The sequence below is a fragment of the Malania oleifera genome, chromosome 2 (assembly GCF_029873635.1).
Source record: "Malania oleifera isolate guangnan ecotype guangnan chromosome 2, ASM2987363v1, whole genome shotgun sequence".
Classification (NCBI taxonomy): domain Eukaryota; kingdom Viridiplantae; phylum Streptophyta; class Magnoliopsida; order Santalales; family Ximeniaceae; genus Malania; species Malania oleifera.
Window position 1 is genome coordinate 53,344,152 of NC_080418.1, and position 19,526 is coordinate 53,363,677.

At 38.7% G+C, this 19,526-nt stretch overlaps 1 non-coding gene across 1 annotated transcript; it reads right to left on the reverse strand.

Moving 5' to 3' along the window:
• Nucleotides 1-1,821: 1,821 nt before the first annotated feature.
• Nucleotides 1,822-1,927, reverse strand: LOC131150079 (small nucleolar RNA R71). Its single transcript, XR_009135463.1, has one exon. It is a non-coding gene; the product is annotated as a small nucleolar RNA R71 (small nucleolar RNA).
• Nucleotides 1,928-19,526: the final 17,599 nt, after the last annotated feature.

The window sequence follows — 19,526 nt, forward strand, 5'->3', positions numbered from 1 at the left end:
TCGAGCTCCTGAGATCCTGAAGTTCAAGATCCTGCAAGCCTCAACCATCAACTTGACTAGCAAGACCCCATGGCGCGATTGAGTCAACAATGCTAAAGATTCAAATCCTTGCTTTCCCAGAAGAATCGACCAAGGCGTGCACAAGGAAGAAATGGGAGAGACTTGGTCGATAGTGACGATTTTCTATGCGAGATATGCTGCAGACCTTCCTAAACTACGAAACAAACTTTGTAAACTAGAGCCTATATGTAATCACTATGAACTTGAGCTCGAAGTTCCCTTTTAGCCTCTCTTAGGTTAGTGAGAGACCTGAGACCTCATTGAGAGCCAAGTTAGAGAAGAAGTAAGGAGATTTCAATTCATGTTTCGGTGTGTGCACAGGTGTCTAATAGCTTGTGACAATCGGCAACATTTGTGTAATCACTATGTATATTACATGATTATTCTCTTGTTCCTTCTAGCGTTGGTGACAGACGTACTGAATACAAAGGATCGATCTTTTACTTGCTTTCTCTTTACCGCTTTATTTTATATGCTTTCCTTTACTGCTTTTGATTTATTGCTTTGATGAATGATGAAAGGCTGCAGTAAGGAATAACACTACTATTGTTTCAGTCAGGATAAGTAGTGGGCTACGAATACGTAGAGGTGTTCATGATTGTTAAGACAGGGTATACTCTGATTCCCGACCATGTTTCAGATGGTTGGTGCATCTTGTTACCATGTGCCATAGAATGAACCTCTTCAGCTTTGGCCTAAGACGGCTTAGGTTAGTACTCTTATGTATTCCTAGTTGAGCATAGTCAAAGGTAAGAAGTCCAGCACCTGATTTATAATCTCAGCACTGTTTTGCAGGAGTAGGGCAATATAGTTTTGACTTGATTTCCTGTAGTTGGTTAGATTTCACCCATTGCAAAATATCATGTTTTTATCCTTCTTTTTTACACAAGGCATTAATAAACTGATTAAGAAAAGGTTTACAATTGCATGGTTTAGTCCCTGTGGATGGACACCCAACTCCCCCACTTTCTACTAAACTTGGGAATAGTTAGGTTTTATAAATATTATTTTTTGTAGTTAAGGACCCAAGCCTTGGCGAGCCTACCAAATTTTGGCGTCGTTGCCGGGGACTAGGGTACGATTGTTAGCCAATTTCTCTCTTAGGATATTTTTTCTTTGTATGTAAATATTTTTTCTTTTATATTTTATTTGTTACATATTGAAGTTTGAATCTCTGTGCTTAAAGTGTGTATGTTTGGTATGCATTCCTTGGAAGTTGAGATAGTTCCCATAGATCCCGAGATTGAAAAATCCCATAGGTCCCTTAGGAAACCTATCTCTAATCCAGAGAAAGTCGAGTCGTCCGAACTGAAAGCCATGGCCGAAAATAACCCACTGATTCCCACTAAAAAAATCCCGAAACCCTGAGCTCCATGCCTACCTGTGGTAGGAGAGCAATCCCTTCGGCCTCTTAAGGACTACTTTGTGCTAATGCATACACCTCGCCATCTTGCATCTGGTTCTCAAATATTCAGGCAGCACAATTCGAGATAAAGACTTTGATCATCTCGATGCTGCCGACCTTTAATGGGAACTCCACTAAAAATCCTTATCAGCATCTAGATGAGTTCTTGGAGATCTACTCCACCATCTGTATACCTAATTTTAGTGATAATACCCTTCACCTTAGGTTCTTTCCATTCTCTCTGAAAGATAAGGCCAAATATTGGCTGACATCTTTAGAGCCGGACCTGATGACCAATTAGGTCACCATGTAGCATGAATTCTTAAAAAAGTACTTCCCTATTGAGAAAACTAACCAGCTGCGAAGGGCAATCATAAGTTTCACACAGACGGATGGGGAAATTTTCTTTGAGACATGGGAGCGTTTCAGGGACCTACTTCGTAAATGTCCACATCATTAGGTCCCCAAGTGGCAATTAGTACAAACCTTTTTGGAAGGGTTAGCCGAGAGAGATAGGTCCATGGTTGATGTTGCGTGCGGAGGTACTTTCCTCACAAAGCACGAGAATGAGGCATGGGTTCTCTTCGAGAACCTAGTTGAGAATTCTTAGCAGCACATGGCCACTCTTAAACCCCCAACCCATCCACTTCCACACCTAAGGGCATTTATGAGTTGGCTTCAGGCCATGACTTAGCCCTTACCCTACACACTATTTCCCAAAAGCTTGATCAATTCCTGTCTTTAAGACAACAACCGCAGTCAACGGCCTCTGCAGAGGTGTGTACGATTTGTTTTGACCTTTCACATATATGCTACATTTGCCTATACACGCCTCCCAACCTGAGCTTGTGCAAAAGGAAGTGAAGGTCACCCATAATTGGTATGATAGGCTGTCAAACGACCCCTACGACAATACTTACTATTCCGGGTGGAACCAACGTCCCAACTTTTCTCGGAGGCTACAAGCTCTGGATTTTCTAGCCCAAAGACCTCAAAATTAAACCAGGCTCTACCCTCACACCCATATCAGAACTTTCAAAATTATCCCGCACCCATCCTCCAACAATCATCGTTTCAACAATCATCTCCTCTGCAACCATAATATGATTCTTTCTAGGGGACAGTGCTACAGACCCTATAGGGCTATGTATTTGACTACTTGCTCTTGTGGGATTTGATTTTGTAGTGAAATATCTGTGCCATGGGTCATCATTCCGAAAGGCGAGGAGTCCACCTTCAGGCCCTATATACGGTACATAAAAAGATGCAGGTGGACATCCCACAGCTGATTAAGGAGAAAATGATAAATTTTTATGTTAGGAATGTGAAGCATCCAAAGCTGAAGAGGCCAATCCCGAAGTGGGGACAAGGACAGACTGTGCGGGAGCCGAAAAGGCCCCTAATTCCATACGCGCAGCTTATCACAGCAATACTGCTATAGCTGAAGATCAATGTGGGGGACCCTGAGGTACATATCCCCATTGGTGAGGTTACTACAGAAAGAATATGGCGTCAGAGCCTACAATTGGTGGTTATGGCTCGACTTAAGGTTCATCAGTAAGCTCCATTTGGAGGTCCAGTAGGGTCAGAGTTTTGTGTTCCAGATTTTTTTTATATCCCTGAAGATGAACCAGCCCAACTAATAGTCCCACCTCCTCATCAAGCACCAAAAAAGAAGAGAAGACCGACGGATCCACCATCCACATCTACAGCAGCACCACCGCCCCCAGCATCCTCATCTGTAACCCTAGCAAAGGAGGACCTAGTTTGATTACATCATGATATTGACCTCCTCCGCATTGAGATGACAGAGATATGAGGAGGGATGCACCAGGGTTTACAGGCCATCGTAGATATTCTTTGTCTCAATTATCCACAGGCTGTTGCCACATTTCTGTCGGGGTTTGCCGTGGCATCAATACCACCTTCAACCCCTGCTCCCTCTCCTATGCCTGCTACTTCTCCACTCTGTTTGTCTTCTCCCATTGCCTCACCTATGGAGCATTCACAAGCCCATCCATCTCACCCTCCTTAGAGTACTCAACCAATAAGCCCGATGATTATGATTGAGGTTGAGTATTCAGGTGAAAGGGGTGCAGAGACCCGTATTCCTTAGAACCTGCCACCTATCGCTACCATGAGCGAGGCTCAGTACCCCACACAATTTTTTGAAGAACCCTCCTTGTATGAGCCCATCCTCAAGACATACGCTTCCTTGTCAAATGTCCCTACTATGTCCACTGCCCTGATGCTACCGGTATAAACACCACACTTCTTAGTACCTCTTCAAATACAAACACCGCCCACCTTCAGGTATTATGCCAGACGTCTTCCTAGGAAAACTACCTTATCAAATTTTTCTTATGCTCCCCTGGCAATCCCTATTCCTGCCCAATAGGCCCCCTTTCACGCATCCTCCCCTGCTCTCACTCCACCAACTTCGTATGTTGTGCCTGGAACGATTTCTGAGGAAGAAACAACTATAGGCAATACAGATTCTAATGAGGTTCACCAATCTGAGGAGGGAACCCCCTCAGACGCTTCTGGTGATCTAGGGGGCAGTGATTCGCACAATGACACTAGTAAGTCAACAGATGATGATTGGGATAGGTTTAGGGCTAGCCACCTTGGATTCTTTTTGTACGCTTAACATATATGTTGTGTTGTTGTGACACACTTTTGATCTGTTTTATCCACCATGTTTTTGAATTCCTCTATAATGTAACTTCAGTTAAGAAGTAATGAAATGTACTTTGTGTTTTTGATCTCCCAGTCTTTTGTGCTTCAGTGGTCTTGCATGCATGTTTTTGGAATTATATGTGTTGATGCAGGTACACCTTTTGATCCTCATTGCACCCTGCAGTGTGTTTCTCTTTCTTTGACTCCCCAGTTCTCTCTTTTCAACACTTCAGTGAAGACACTGAAGTTATATGTTGGGGGTAGGGGGTAGGTAACACTGCATAGCACTTTTTAGCACAAAATGACAGAAATTTAAATTTTTCAGTGAAGACTTGGAATATGTAATGATTAACACTAATTTATACCCTTTACATACTTGCATATAACCTATAAGTTACATGTTTAGGCCCAACACAAACATGACCCTGTTATGCTCCCTAACATTATAGTGGGTCATCTATGTTTAGTTTCCCTTTATATGGCTAATCTAGGGACTGTAACTCTATGTAGGTTGACTAGTGGTTCATTTGTATTAATCTGGCTATATAAACTCATGTATCTACATGGTATCTCATAAGGCTAAAAACACACGTTCACATGACTTGTAGCACTTAGGGGTCCTTGAGAGCTGTAGTAACACAAACCTAGAAAATAAAAGAAAAGGAAAATAAATAAAGGAAAGGAAAAATAAAAAAAAAAGGAAGGAAAAAGGTTTGGCCAGGACGAAACCATTGACGGTTTTGTGGGACTCAAAAAAATCGTCGATAGTTTTCCTGCAAGGCAAACTACCAAGAGTGTTTAAGTGCCAAACCGTCGACAGTTTCGTTAAGCACAGAAAAATCGTCAATTGTTTCCTACGGGGGCTGAGAACCTATTAATAGACATTAGGTCATTTTTTTTTAGAAAAATTAGTTCTCTCTCTCTCTCTCTCTCTTTTTCTCTTTCTCTTTCTCTCTCTCTCTCTCTCTTTTTCTCTTTCTCTTTCTCTCTCTCTCTCTCTCTCTCTCTCTCTCTCTCAACTTCAAACTTCTCTCTCTCATCCCTCGTGTGATTTGCTCTCACTTCTACACTCACCCGAAGCCACTCTCACTCTCTGATCATCTTTCTCTTCTCTATTGGGTTGTCGGATCAGTTTCGGTGGCAGTTCCATAAAGCTATAATTTTAATCTCCCGTTCGTTTTAGGCAGAACTTCGAGGAACAGGTAAGGGGAATAAATTATACCAGCTTTTTATTAAATTTGAACTGGTTAAATTCGAGTATATAAGCTTGTGTATATATGTATGATTTAATGAACGGGTTAGGTATTTGAAAATGATGGTTTTGATTATAATTCGTATTTGGGAATGAAAAAAAAACCAATGTGAGTGGGGTATATTAATTATTTATAGTATATAATAGTATGATTAACACTCAAATCGTGTGGCATGAGAATAACTTTTCATAATAAACTGGTTGTGATTACTATGGTGAATGAATTGATATGTGTAGATGAATTGTTTTGTGTCGTTATTCGCATATATCACAATATAACATTGGCAGGCCTGAGGAGTTCGTTATATTGCCTAGGTATAAATCACGATATAATGTTGGCAGACTTGAGGAATTCGTTATATTGTCATTTATATAAATGGGGTAAAACATTGGCAGACCTGAGGAGTTTGTTTTACTGATATACTATGAATAGGTCATTGGGAAGTGTAACAGTGAATTTCGATTGTGATGAAACTTATGCAGTATCCTGTATGGATGTGAAACTTGTGCAGTATCCTGTGTGGATGTGATTGAAATGTGTGATTGATGTCCAATGTGTGTGGCTACATGTATATGAATTTAAATGCATGAATATTTATTGCAAAGTAAAACTCTCTACCCGAGGTCTTACTGAGTAAGATGAGTGCCCTGATAAGTATCAGTTGAAACCTCACCCAAATTAAAAAGGGTAAAGTTACAAATGGTATCAGAGCAAAGAGGTGTTACATATATGGTCGTTTAATCTCCCCAATCTTCAGGAATTTTCACTATAAATATTGGTTATGTATGTGTGAGTATAGTATATAAGTGTATTAGCAGTTGTTGTTGTTGATTAACAAACAAATATATTTTGTGTACACTAAAACTCATCTGCCACACACTATTATAATATATTCCATCCTTACTAAAAAGTGTCTCACCCTAGCGAATCATTAACTTTTAAGATCCTTCAGGTGATCGAGCTTAGCAAGCTCTAGGGTAGGGTTTAGTTTTTGGTAATTGTGAGTAGTTCTAAGATATAAAGTATTTAAAAGTTATGTTTAAATTCTTGGTTATGTAAAATAGAGTGAATCGATACACTTTTTGGGTTATATAGAATAGAACTCTGGTATTTTAGTGGAGAATGTTTAATTATTACCGCTGCATGAATGGGATTTTTGGTATCAGAAATAGGTAAATGGAACACATAACACCTCGGGCCCCATTTGGCAGGTTCAGGGCATTACAAGAGCACTAAGAGAGCACCTGTGGTGACTATGACACCTTGTGAGGTACTATTGAGCCATTTTTCATTCTTTTGAGTTTTGACGTCAACTCAGAGTTTTTGAAACTCAACTTTCCCTTTTTCTAGATATTCTTTGTATACTAGTCTTATTCTTACATTTGCTAGCCTAGAAGTGACATCAAATGGGGAGATAGAAACTTAGGTCTTGTTGTAACGACCTCAAAATTTCATACCATTTTTTTAAATAAAGTATAAATAGACTGATAATCATTTACTCTGATACCCCCTGTAATGACTACTAAAAGTACCTATGCAGCGAAAAACATAATACTGTACAACCATATACACAAAACCATAATTCAGTATTTCTTCAAAATATATGTACATAAATACATATCTTTCCAGTTCCATCTAATAAAATTCTTAGAGTCTACCCAAAAATACTTCTTCCTGAAAACACTTACCCTACAAATAAGGCAGTGCAACCGACCTCCCTATTTTCGAGCCTAATCTACTCGTCTAACTGGATCACCTGAAAAGTATTAAATTACTGGGATGAAACAACTCTTGGTAAGAAGAAATATGCTATTACTAGTGTGTGGCAACTGAGTTTACATAAATAATTTACTGATAAATAACTAAAACTGAGATAGCTTGTAAAATAATACACAGTATAACTCACTCCTAGATGGCTTAAAAAAATATATCTGTAATATCTTAGCTTTTAATTAAATCATACTTCTAGTATTATAATATATCTGTTGTTATCCTGTAAATCTATATATATATATATATATATATATATATATATATATCTATGAAAACTACCCTGGAAAATTGTATATCATGATTTAACCCCTCATGACAAGGTTGTGCACGTAGGCAGGACTTAATTATAGTTGGCCTACCAGGATAAGTCAACTGAAACTCTATCAATTATCAAGCCGACCATACTGCAATCCCTCAAAAGGCTCGGTAACTGATCTCTTCCTTGTCAAACCAGCCACCTCAACCCAGATTTCTGGGGAGCCTGCAATCCTTCTAAGACACGGTTGACGGAAATTCATACACTATCTGAGATATGTGGTTGCACTCTGATCTAAAATAGCAACAGTACCGTGCTCTGCTGACTGAATCTGATAGAACTAATTCATTAGGGTCTAATACTATATAATACTAATATATATATATGTATATATATATATATATATATATAATATTATCATACTATTTCATTATGATTCCAAAATAACCAATATAATTATCATACTATTTCATTATGATTCCAAAATAACCATAACATTTTAAAATTGATATGAAAATGCTATAATATTTGGCTGAATAAACTGAAATATCTGAGTGTTATGGTTTTGAAATTTTAAAAAATCATGATATTATGTATATATTGTAAAATATCTGTCTATAAAATACATTGTAATTCATAATTCAGTAAAATATGATAAAACATATTTCAGTGCAAAAATACTGTAAACCATGATATTCTTAAAACTGTATAAATTCCATACTGAACAATATTTACTTAGGCCACACAATTAATGACTAAAACTCATATACTAAAATTTATATGACTCAAAATTTTAAACTTCGTTTCTCATAATCAATTACTATAATTTACTGGAAAAATTCCTAATTTAATTAGCATAGCATATTTCCCTTACCTAGCTAACTAAACTCGCCTACTGATTCTAACTCACGCCCACGATATTCATAATTCCATAATCCTAAAATTATACACATACATATTTTCCTGTTACTCAATTGAATTTTCAGAATAATTTCCATACTCATATTTCCTGAATTTATAAACTATTTATCATTTACCAAAGTTCCTTAGCACACCCACTAGGTTTGTAACGACCTGCTTAATTTTACCATATATCAACCATATTAATTATCATTAATTAAAAACCATAATAAAGTCAACTTGAACCCGTGGGTAATGGGGACACACCTGTCATACACAGCGGAAACCTAAGTAGTAGTAAACATAAATTACATAAAAATCTCCAAACCATAGAGTACATAATACCAGAGTTGTCTACAATCCACCATAATACTGTATATGTCCATCCTCTAACATCAAAAAATACATCAAGGATCTTTCAACAAAAACCAACTAATCCTAACTCAAAAACTTACCCTCCTAGTGGGGTAGCACAACTGTCTCAACGGCGACGTCGGTCCACCGTTCTTTCTGGGTTCCCTAAAATAGTTTAAGCTGGGGTGAAACACTTTTTAGTAAGGGAAATAAACTAAATGCAACTGTGTGGTAACATGAATATTTAGTACTATAATAGATATACAGTACATGTCATATACTTGAAAACACTATTAATAGCATAACTGAGTAAACATATAATTTCATAATTCTACTAAATCATACTGTTCATAAATCGTCTGATATAACTAGTAATTCTGAAATTTTACCCAAGATGAATAGCTAGTTGATGTCATGTATTACCCCCAATGATGGGTTGTGCAACCCGAAGATGGGATCCGATAATGGCTGGCCGACCACTGTCAAGTCAAAAATGTCTATAAGTACGATGGGTCTGCCACACCCTAGTCCGGACTGCTAGGTGGACATCTACAACTCTATACTGAAAGCCACCTCAACTACCCATCTCCCACCCCCTATACTAGCAGGGGCGGTTAGCACAAGTCTAAACTGAACTGATCTATATAGCCATGGTACCGTGCTCCTGAAACTGAATTGAACTACCATCTGGGTTCTGATAACATATATTACATGATAATATACTATTTGCACATAAATAGATTGATAGCGTTTTCTGATTTCTGTAATAACATAAATAAATACAGCCTTGCACCAAATACATACATAATCCACGGCCTTGCGCCAGCTATCAATCATGGCCTTGCGCCAAACATAACATACATATTAATCTATATAAATGTACTATATACACGTATTCTGAAATCATAATTTCCTGTTTATCATGTTATTCCTGAAAATAATTGAAGCATCCTTTTTCTATAAAACTGTGTTTACATAATACAAAATGCATAAAATAATATTCATGCCACACAATACTGTATAAAATCATGCATTCTATTCTGAAATCATATTTCCTGTCATTTCATACTAAAAATATACATTCCTGAGCAACAGCAGTATTTTCCCAAATATGCATTTTCTCAATAATACTCATATATAATACATGGTAATAAATAATAGTAATTTTTATGGAAAAATTATTGCTTTAGTTTATTCCCTTACCTGATTGCTGAAAAACCCCTAATATAACTAGTCCTACACCCGCAGGGCTCTTAGTTCAACACCCTGAAAAAAATATTTCCCTAAACAAAACTTCAGTATTTCTTCAAGTACTACATTTTATACAACTGGGGTAAAGCCAAATACTAAATACAAAGTCTTACCCTGAATTTGGAATGAAATTCAAATTAGCCCCACCAACGATCCACTCTAGCAGACTTGAAGAGAACTTTAATAGGAGTGTCGTGGAGGCCTCAAATCGTCAAACCAAAAAGAATCCGGCTCGGAATCTTAGAAAGAAGAGGGAAGGGGCGAACAGCCTCTTGGTATCTTCTCATCGACGAGACATGTGTCCCCGTCGACGAGCCCAATAAGCCACTTCATCAATGAACACGAACCTACTAACCCCCTTTTCAATTTCCTTTTTCTCTCTCTCTTTTATTTAATTATTATAATTTCTTCGGGTCTCTACATTCTCCCCTCCTTATAAAATTTCGTCCTCGAAATTTACTATCCATATAATTCACCATCCCTAAAGATAAACGGTCTACTTATTTTATTACTTACCCTCACTTATGGTGGAGGAATACCGTGGTTACATTCTAAGTTCTGGGAGATTACAAATACAAAATAAAAATTCTCCCAAAACCAAAAGACTACTTACTAACTAAACTAATACATACACTGACTAACCTGCAAAAGAAACAATTGTGGGTATTTCTATCTTATCTATTCCTCGAGCTCCTAAGAAGCTTCATCTATTGCGTGATTTCTCCACAGGACTTTTACTAGAGGAATCTTCTTATTACGTAATTCCTGCTCTTTCCTGTCCAGAATTTGTATTGGTACCTCCTTAGAAACTAGTGAATCACTGAGCTCTAATTCACCATAATTGATTACGTGAGAAGGATCTGGGACGTATTTTCTCAACATGGAAACGTGGAATACATCGTGTATCCTGGACAACACAAGTGGTGAATGAGCGATCTTAGTCAAATGGACTAATAAACCTAGGGCTAATTTTACCTTTCCTTCCAAATCTTATAACCCCTTTTAACGGTTCTATTTTCAAAAACATATGATCACCAATATCAAATTCTAATTTCCTACGACGATTATCGGCGTAACTCTTCTGTCGGCTTTGAGCTGCACTAATTCTATTTCTGATGAGCCAAACCTTATGATATGCTTGCTATACTAACTCTGGTCCCAAAACTTGTCGCTCACCTATCTCATCCCAATATAAGGGTGAACGACATCTCCTACCGTAAAGTGCCTCAAATGGTGCCATGCCAATGCTGGCCTGATAACTGTTATTGTACGCAAACTCCACCAGCGGCATAACTGAGTCCAACTACCCCTAAAATCCAGCACGCATGCTTGAAGCATATCTTCCAATATTTGTATCGCCCTCTCAGTTTGCCCATCTAACTAAGGATGGAACACCGTTTTGAAAGATAACTGAGACCCTAGAGCGTCTTGCAAGCTCTTCCAAAAACGCGATGTGAAATGCAGGTCTCGATCTAACACTATAGACACTGGCAATCCATGAGAATAGAATATCTCTTAAATATAAATCTATGTCAGGTGGTTAAGGGAGTAGCTAATCTTAATAGGAAGAAAATGAGCGGTCTTAGTCAAACGGCTTAGTCAAACGGTCTACAATCACCTAAATGGCATTCTGGCCATGCAATGCTGACAGCAGCCCTGAAACAAAATCCATGGATATATGATCTCATTTCCACTCTAGAATAAAAAGTCGCTGCAACTGGCCTGCCGACCTCTGGTGCTTAGCTTTTACGTGCCGGCACATCAAACATTGTGTTACATACTCAGCAATCTCCCTCTTCATACCACTCTACCAATAAGACTCTCGTAGATCCATATACATTTTCGTGCTGCCGGGATGAACTGTATACAAAGATCTGTGAGCCTCCTCTAGAATGGTCTTCCTGATATCAACATCAGCAAAAACACATAACCTAGAACGGAACCATAAAGCTCCATCATCTATAATACAAAATTCCTCTCCCTAACCATTCTACACTCTAACCAATACCTCTGATAATTCTGGATCATCTTTCTAAGCAGCTTTAATCTTTTCCTAGAGAGTAGGCTGCACCACTAAACTAGCAATCCAGACCCGAGGATCACTCTCGACCAACTCTATGCCGACTCTTTCTAAATCCATCAAAATCGAATGCTGAATTTCCATAACAGTCAGTGCTGGTCCCATAAATTTCCTACTCAATATATTAACTACCACGTTTGCTTTTCCTGGGTGGTAACTGATAGTACAGTCAAAATCTTTAATAAGCTCCAACCACCTTCTCTGTCTCATATTTAGTTCCTTCTGAGTGAAAAAGTACTTTAGACTCTTATGGTCGGAGAAGATTCCACATCACTCGCCATATAGGTAATGCCTCCAAATCTTCAATGCATGTACTACTGTAGCCAATTCAAGATCATGGGTAGAGTAGTTCTTTTCATATTCTTTCAACTGCCTAGAAGCATACTCTGCCACTCTACCATGCTGCATCAATACACAGCCAAGTCCCCTTAAGGACGCATCACTATAAATAATATAACTCTCACCCCCTTACGGGATGATCAGCATTGGTGTCGTGACATGTCTTTGCTTCAATTCCTGAAAACTCTGCTCACAACTATCGTCTCATTCAAATATGATGTTCTTCTTATTCAGTTGCGTCAGAGGCCCTGATAATGCTGAGAATCCCTCAACAAAAGGACTGTAATAACCAACCAGCCCCAAAAAATTCCTAATCTCCTAGACATTCCTCGGTCTAGCCCAATTCACTACTTCATCAATTTTACTAGGATCCATGGAAATTCCATCCCTTGAGATAACGTGCCCTAAAAACACAACCTTCTCAAGCTAGAATTCACATCTGTTGAACTTGGCGTAAAAATTCTTTTCCCTAAGTGCTTGTAAAACCTTCCTCAAATGTGTCTCATGCTCCTCATAGATCCTCGAATAGACCAGCACATCATCAATAAAAATAACAACAAACTGGTCTAAATATTGGTGGAAGATCCTATTCATCAAATCCATAAATATTGCAAGAGTATTCGTCAAACCAAAAGGCATAACAAGAAACTCATAATGCCCATACCTGGTCCTGAAGGTCGTCTTCGATACTTCTTCTGCCCTTACCTTTACTTGATGATATCCTGACTTGAGATCAATCTTAGAATACACCCGTGTACCCTGGAGCTAATCAAATAAATCATATATACAGAGTAAAGGATACTTGTTCTTGATTGTCACCTTATTAATTTCCTTATAATCTATACACATCCTCATGGTCCCGTCTTTCTTCTTCACAAATAATACTGGAGCTCCCCACGGAGATACACTAGGTCGTTTAAAATCCTTATCAAGCAAATCTTGCAACTGATCTTTGAGTTCTCCCAACTTTACTAGCGCCATTCCGTAAGGTGCTTTAGAGATCGGCGTTATACTTGGAAGCAAATCAATAGGAAAATCTACCTCATGATCAGGTGGCAAGCCTGGTAATTCATCTGGAAACACATCTATAAATTCTTTTACTACTGGTGTATTAGTGAGCTTCAATTCATTACTTGATATTTCCCTCACAAAGGCCACGAGTCCCTGACAACCACTTAGGAGCAGTCTCCTCGCTTGAATAGCTGAAACCAATTAAGGTAGAGATTGCACTCAGGCCTATAAATCTGAATTCTGGTCTTCTTGAGGGCCTGAATGTCACTTCTCTCGAATGGCAATCTATATTGGCAAAGTTAGTTGCTAGCCAATTCATGTCGAATATGACATCAAACCCATGCACGTCCAGCACTATCAAATCAGTAGATAAAATTCTCGCCTAGATATCAATTAGACAACCTCGAAGCACCCTACTACACCTCACTGCTGACTCGGTCGGTGTACTCACTAATAGTTCAGTGTCTAATAACTGTGTTTCGACCCCACATAATTTAATACACCCCATAGACACAAACGAGTGAGTGGCCCCTGAGTTAAATAATACAATAACTTTAAATGAAAACATGCTAACCATACCAGTCACCACATTGCTGGCTGTCTCAACATCACCCGATGTCAAAACGAAAACCCTAGTTAGAGCCATATTCCTCTGCTAGCCTCCACGTGGCGCCTTATAGCCTCCCCGAGTAGGTCTAGGAGTGGGAGCAGCACCAATCTGAGCCTGACAGTCTCCCATTGTATGCCCTGGCTCCCCACATCAATAGTAAATACCTCGCTCGGCATGACACTCACCTAGGTGCCTTTTCCCACAAGTCGAGCAAGCTAGAAATGGCTGCATACCCTGAAACCCACAATTCCACTACTCCTACCTCCGGTATCTATAATAGCCACCTCTCTTTCACGAACCCTAACTGGACCCCTGCTAGGAACTAGACGGCGTGGATCTCTTCCTCTGTCTCTGCTCCTCAGCCTCCAACCGCTCTCTGGCCTCTACCATAGTTGCCTTGTCTACCAGCTCAGCAAAATCTTGCAATTTTAGTATTGAAACTTGCTTATATAATTCTCTTCTCAAACCTATTTCAAACTGTCGTTCCTTCTTCGTCTCATCTAGAATAATGGATGGAGTGAAGCGAGATAACTTAATGAACCTCACCGCGTACTGCTACCCTGTCTACTGTCCCTACTTCATATTCAAAAACTCCTCAATCTTAACTTCTCTAGACAAGGCTGGAAAATATCCATCGAAAAGTATCTCCTTAAATCGCTCCCATGTCAACTCTATAGGCACTGTCCTCTGTTGCTCTAGGAGTTTCATTGACATCCGCCATCTTTCAGCCTCTCTAGTCAAATTATACGTAGCAAACAGCACCCTCTGCTCCTCAGTACACTACAGTACTGCAAATACTTTTTCAATCTCCTACACTCAGTTTTCAGTAACTGCAGGATCAATTCCTCCTGAGAAAGCCGGATGGTTCATCTTAATAAACTTCTCAATCGAACTGCCGTGGCCTATAGAAGAACCACCTTGCTCTCTAGAGTTCCTGGCAATTTCATCCATGACTTGCTGTGTCATGCTACGCAGTACTGCATCTGAATCACCACCCACAGTGCCTGAGGGCCCAGCACCCTCATTACCACTGGTATGGGCACTACTACCTCCAGGGTCCATCCTGAAAAGACAATAAATTTAACTTAGGATCCTATTACCATAACATATCATCTAACTAGTATGTTATATCCTTAACTAATTCATCACCCCAAATCTTAATTCAAGGTTCAATCCTGCAACCTAGATACCCAACCCGACAATAGTTTACCATGGCTTTTCGTCACCCCCGGAAAAACTCACAAACCATTAGGGAAGTTCTACATCTAGACTACAAAACCAGACCTCAAATTCCCTTATCCTATACTCTGGTATTGTTACTGCTACATTCTAGAGTCTACAGAACCAAGCATCCTAGGCTCTGATACCAAATTGTAACAACTAACTTAATTTTACCATATATCAACTATATTAATTATCATTAATTAAAAACCATAATAAAGTCAACCTGAACTCGTGGGTAATGGGGACACACCTGTCATACATAGTAGAAACCTGAGTAGCAGTAAACATAAATTATATAAAAATCTCCAAACCATAGAGTACATAATACCAAATTTGTCTACAATCCACCATAATACTGTATATGTCCATCCTCTAACATCAAAAGATACATCAAGGATCTTTCAACAAAAAACCTACTGATCCTAACTCAAAAACTTACCCTCCTAGTGGGGTAGCACAACTGTCTCAACGGCACCTCGGTCCGCCGGTCTTTCTGGGTTCCTTGAAATAGTTTAAGCTAGGGTGAGACACTTCTCAGTAAGGGAAATAATCTAAATGCATCTGTGAGGCAACATGAATATTTAGTGCTATAATGGATATACAGTACATGTCACATACTTGAAAACATTATTAATAGCATAACTGAGTAAACATATAATTTCATAATTCTATTAAATCATATTGTTCATAAATTGTCAGATATAACTAGTAATTCTGAAATTTTACGTAAGATGAATAGCTAGCTGATGTCATGTATTACCCCCCATGACGGGTTGTGCAGCCTGAATGTGGGACCCAATAATGATTGGCTGACTAATGCCGAGTCAAAAATGTCTATAAGTACGATGGGCCCGCCACACCCTGGTCTGAACTGTCAGGTGGACGTCTACAACTCTATACTGAAAGCCACATCGACTATCCATCTCCCACCCCCTCTACTAGTAGGGGCGGTTAGCACAAGTCTAAACTAAACTGATCTGTATAGCTACGGTACCGTGCTTCTGAAACTGAACTAAACTACCATCTGGGTTTTGATAACATATATTACATGATAATATACTATTTGCAAATAAATAGATTGATAGCGTTTTCTGATTTCTGTAATAACATAAATATATATGGCCTTGCGCCGAATACATACATAATCCACGACCTTGCGCTTGCTATCAATCATGGCCTTGCGCCGAACATAACATACATACTGATCTATATAAATGTAATGCATATCACATATTCTGAAATCATAATTTCCTATTTATTATGTTATTCCTGAAAATAATTGAAGCATACTTTTTCTGTAAAACTGTCTTTACATAATACAAAATGCGTAAAATAATGTTCATGCCACACAATACTGTATAAAATCATGCATTCTATTCTGAAATCATATTTCCTGTCAGTTCATGCTAAAAATATACATTCCTGAGCAACAGTAGTATTTTCCCAAATATACATTTTCTCAATAATACTCATATATAATACATGGTAATAAATAATAGTAATTTTATGGAAAAATTACTGCTTTAGTTTATTCCCTTACCTGCCTGCTGAAAAGCTCTTAATATGACTAGTCCTGTACCCATAGGGTTCTCAGCTCAACACCCTGAAAACAACATTTCCCTGAACAAAACTTCAGTATTTCTTCGAGTACTACATTTTATACAACTGGGGTAAAGCCAAATTCTAAATATAAAGTCTTACCCTGAATTTGGAATGAAATTCAAATTAGCCCCACCAACGATCCACTCCAGCAGACATGAAGAGAACTTTACCAAGAGTGTTGTGGCGGCCTCGGATCATCGAACCGGTAAGAATTCGACCAAGAATATTAGAGAGAAGAGGGAAGGGTCGAACATGAGAGTGAGTGAGTGAGTGAGTGAGAGAGAGAGAGAGAGAGAGAGAGAGAGAGAGAGAGAGAGAGAGAGAGAGAGAGAGGGAGAGATTTTTCATGAATTTTGCTACAGAAAAATTGAGTTTAGGCTATTTATACCCTAGCCTTTGACAACAAAACACGTCACTTCATCGATGAGGCCATGAAGGAAGTTCGTCAACAAACACTCATTCCTCGTCGATGAAATTTAGAGCTGAAAAATAGCTTATCGGTATCTTCTCGTCGATGAGACACGTGTCCCTGTCAACGAGCCCAATAAGCCACTTCGTCGACGAATGCGAACCTATTGACCCCCTTTTCAATTTCTTTTTTCTCCCTTTCGATTATTTAATTATTGTAATTTCTTTGGGTCTCTACAAGGTTCCTTAGCCTACCTGCAGTATAAGCCCCCAAACCCTGAATTCACACATCCAAATTTAATCATCCCAAACACCAGTGTAATAACATTTACAACCAAATCTAGGTTCAGAAAAACCTACAAGTCAAATAACCCTTAAATAATCCACTTACCCTGATTTTAGGATGGTTCCCAAACTTCTCAAATCGAAATTCTGCCTCCGCTAAGTTGTAGAGAATCTCCCCAAGATCATCATGGTAGCTTCTGATCATCGAACCATGGAGAAACGGAGCTGGAATCTTAGAGAGAAAAGAGAGAAACCAAATTCTTGAGAGAGAGAGAGAGAGAGAGAGAGAGAGAGAGAGAGAGAGAGAAGAGCAGTTGAATTTCTCGCCAAAAATTTGATTTTTGCGCTTATATAGATGGCTGACCACATGGCTTCGTTGACGAGACACGTAGTCTCGTCGATGAATCCAAGAGGGAAGTTCGTCGATGAGGATAGTGAGTTTGTCAACGAACTAAAAGGTCTACATGTCCCTTTCTCGGTATCTCTACGTCGGCGAGGCATTGAACCTCGTCCATGAACCATATGAGGGAGTTCATCGACGAAGCCAGTGCATTCGTCCATGATCCCTACTTTGCCTCCTTTAAATTTTCCTTTTCCTCTTTATTTATTTACTATTATTTTTTTAGGTCTTTACACTTGTAGCCTACTCAAGAAGTAAAGGCTAAGCCATCCTTAGAGATAAACTTATTTCATGGACTCCTGTTTGAGCTTAATTTCCATTGGTGGTATGAAGATATTAAAAGAAGTGTAACGATTGTACTAACTGACTATGAAAAGAAAGAAACTAAAGAATGAGCAAATGAAAGAAAAGAACAACAGAGATATACCAGACTAAGGTGAAACATTAATACCTGCTCCACACAACTATAACAAAAAGTCAAGGTCACGACACATGTTCTACACATATGAAGACTCTTCAGTAACCCAATGCCTCTGATGTATTCATGACTGGTCTTTAAATAAGTTAATCTAGGGTGGTCTTAGCTAGATATGGTGAGTAGATGAGAAGCTGCTACGGTGAAGGATTTGACACCTCACAAATAGGCTGGACCCTTTTTCAAACTAGTCCACTCCATACATTTTGCGTTTGTTCCTTACAATATGTGGGATGTTTGATCATGACACTCCTCCTCACATACGATGAGTGAACTCATCTTTTGAGTGTTTTTTAGAGTTTACCAGTGAGGCTGAGTCAAGACAATTGTTCTGTAGGTGTCCTTGGATGTCCTAAGGGTGACGAGTCATACACTTTACACATGCCTGGTAATTTCACCTATTTATACTTGAATTTACATGGCTACATTAACACTGAATTGTAATTTCTAGTTGACTTTATGTAAGGATATTGTTCTTAATGGCTATATAATGATGAGACTTGCATGAGTAACTAGTTTCGAAGTTAAGTGCATAGTAGAGTTGTGAAGAAAGAGCTCGCATACAATTAGGTGATATTCCTGTAAGTGAAATGGTATATCTATGTTGCATGTGTATTTTCATTTTATGTTCATTGAAACTGGTGTTTGTGGGTATCACCCTGGAAACCCTCACGAGACTAGAACTCGTCCACTAGGATCAACCTAAGGGTTTAAAGCCTTGTTGCATATGGTAAATGCAACTGTGTTTCCCATGAAAGAGGAAGTAAATAGGATTTAGTAGTTTTTTTAGCTTTTGCTTTGCTCAAGGACTAACAATGTGTAAGTTGGGGGTTGTGATGAGTCCCTAAAATGCATGTTTATCCTTATTTTATTATGTAATTACTCAGAGTTATCATTGTTCATAGTTATGCAAGGTTTGTTTGTCTTTTCAGGAAAAATAGGTTAAAACCAAGGAATTAGGCGTACAAGAAGTTAAAAGAGAATTTGGGGACATGAAAAGCTTAAATCAGATGCTCAACCAAACTTCTGAAGCTCTAGATCATCAAAGGAAAAGAAGATTTTGCTTGACCAAGGGGTGCGACTAGCAACCCAAGGGGTGACCAAGTCCTTACTAACAGATTCCAAGGTTCAGACTGAGGAAGAATTGCTACAAGGCTCTCT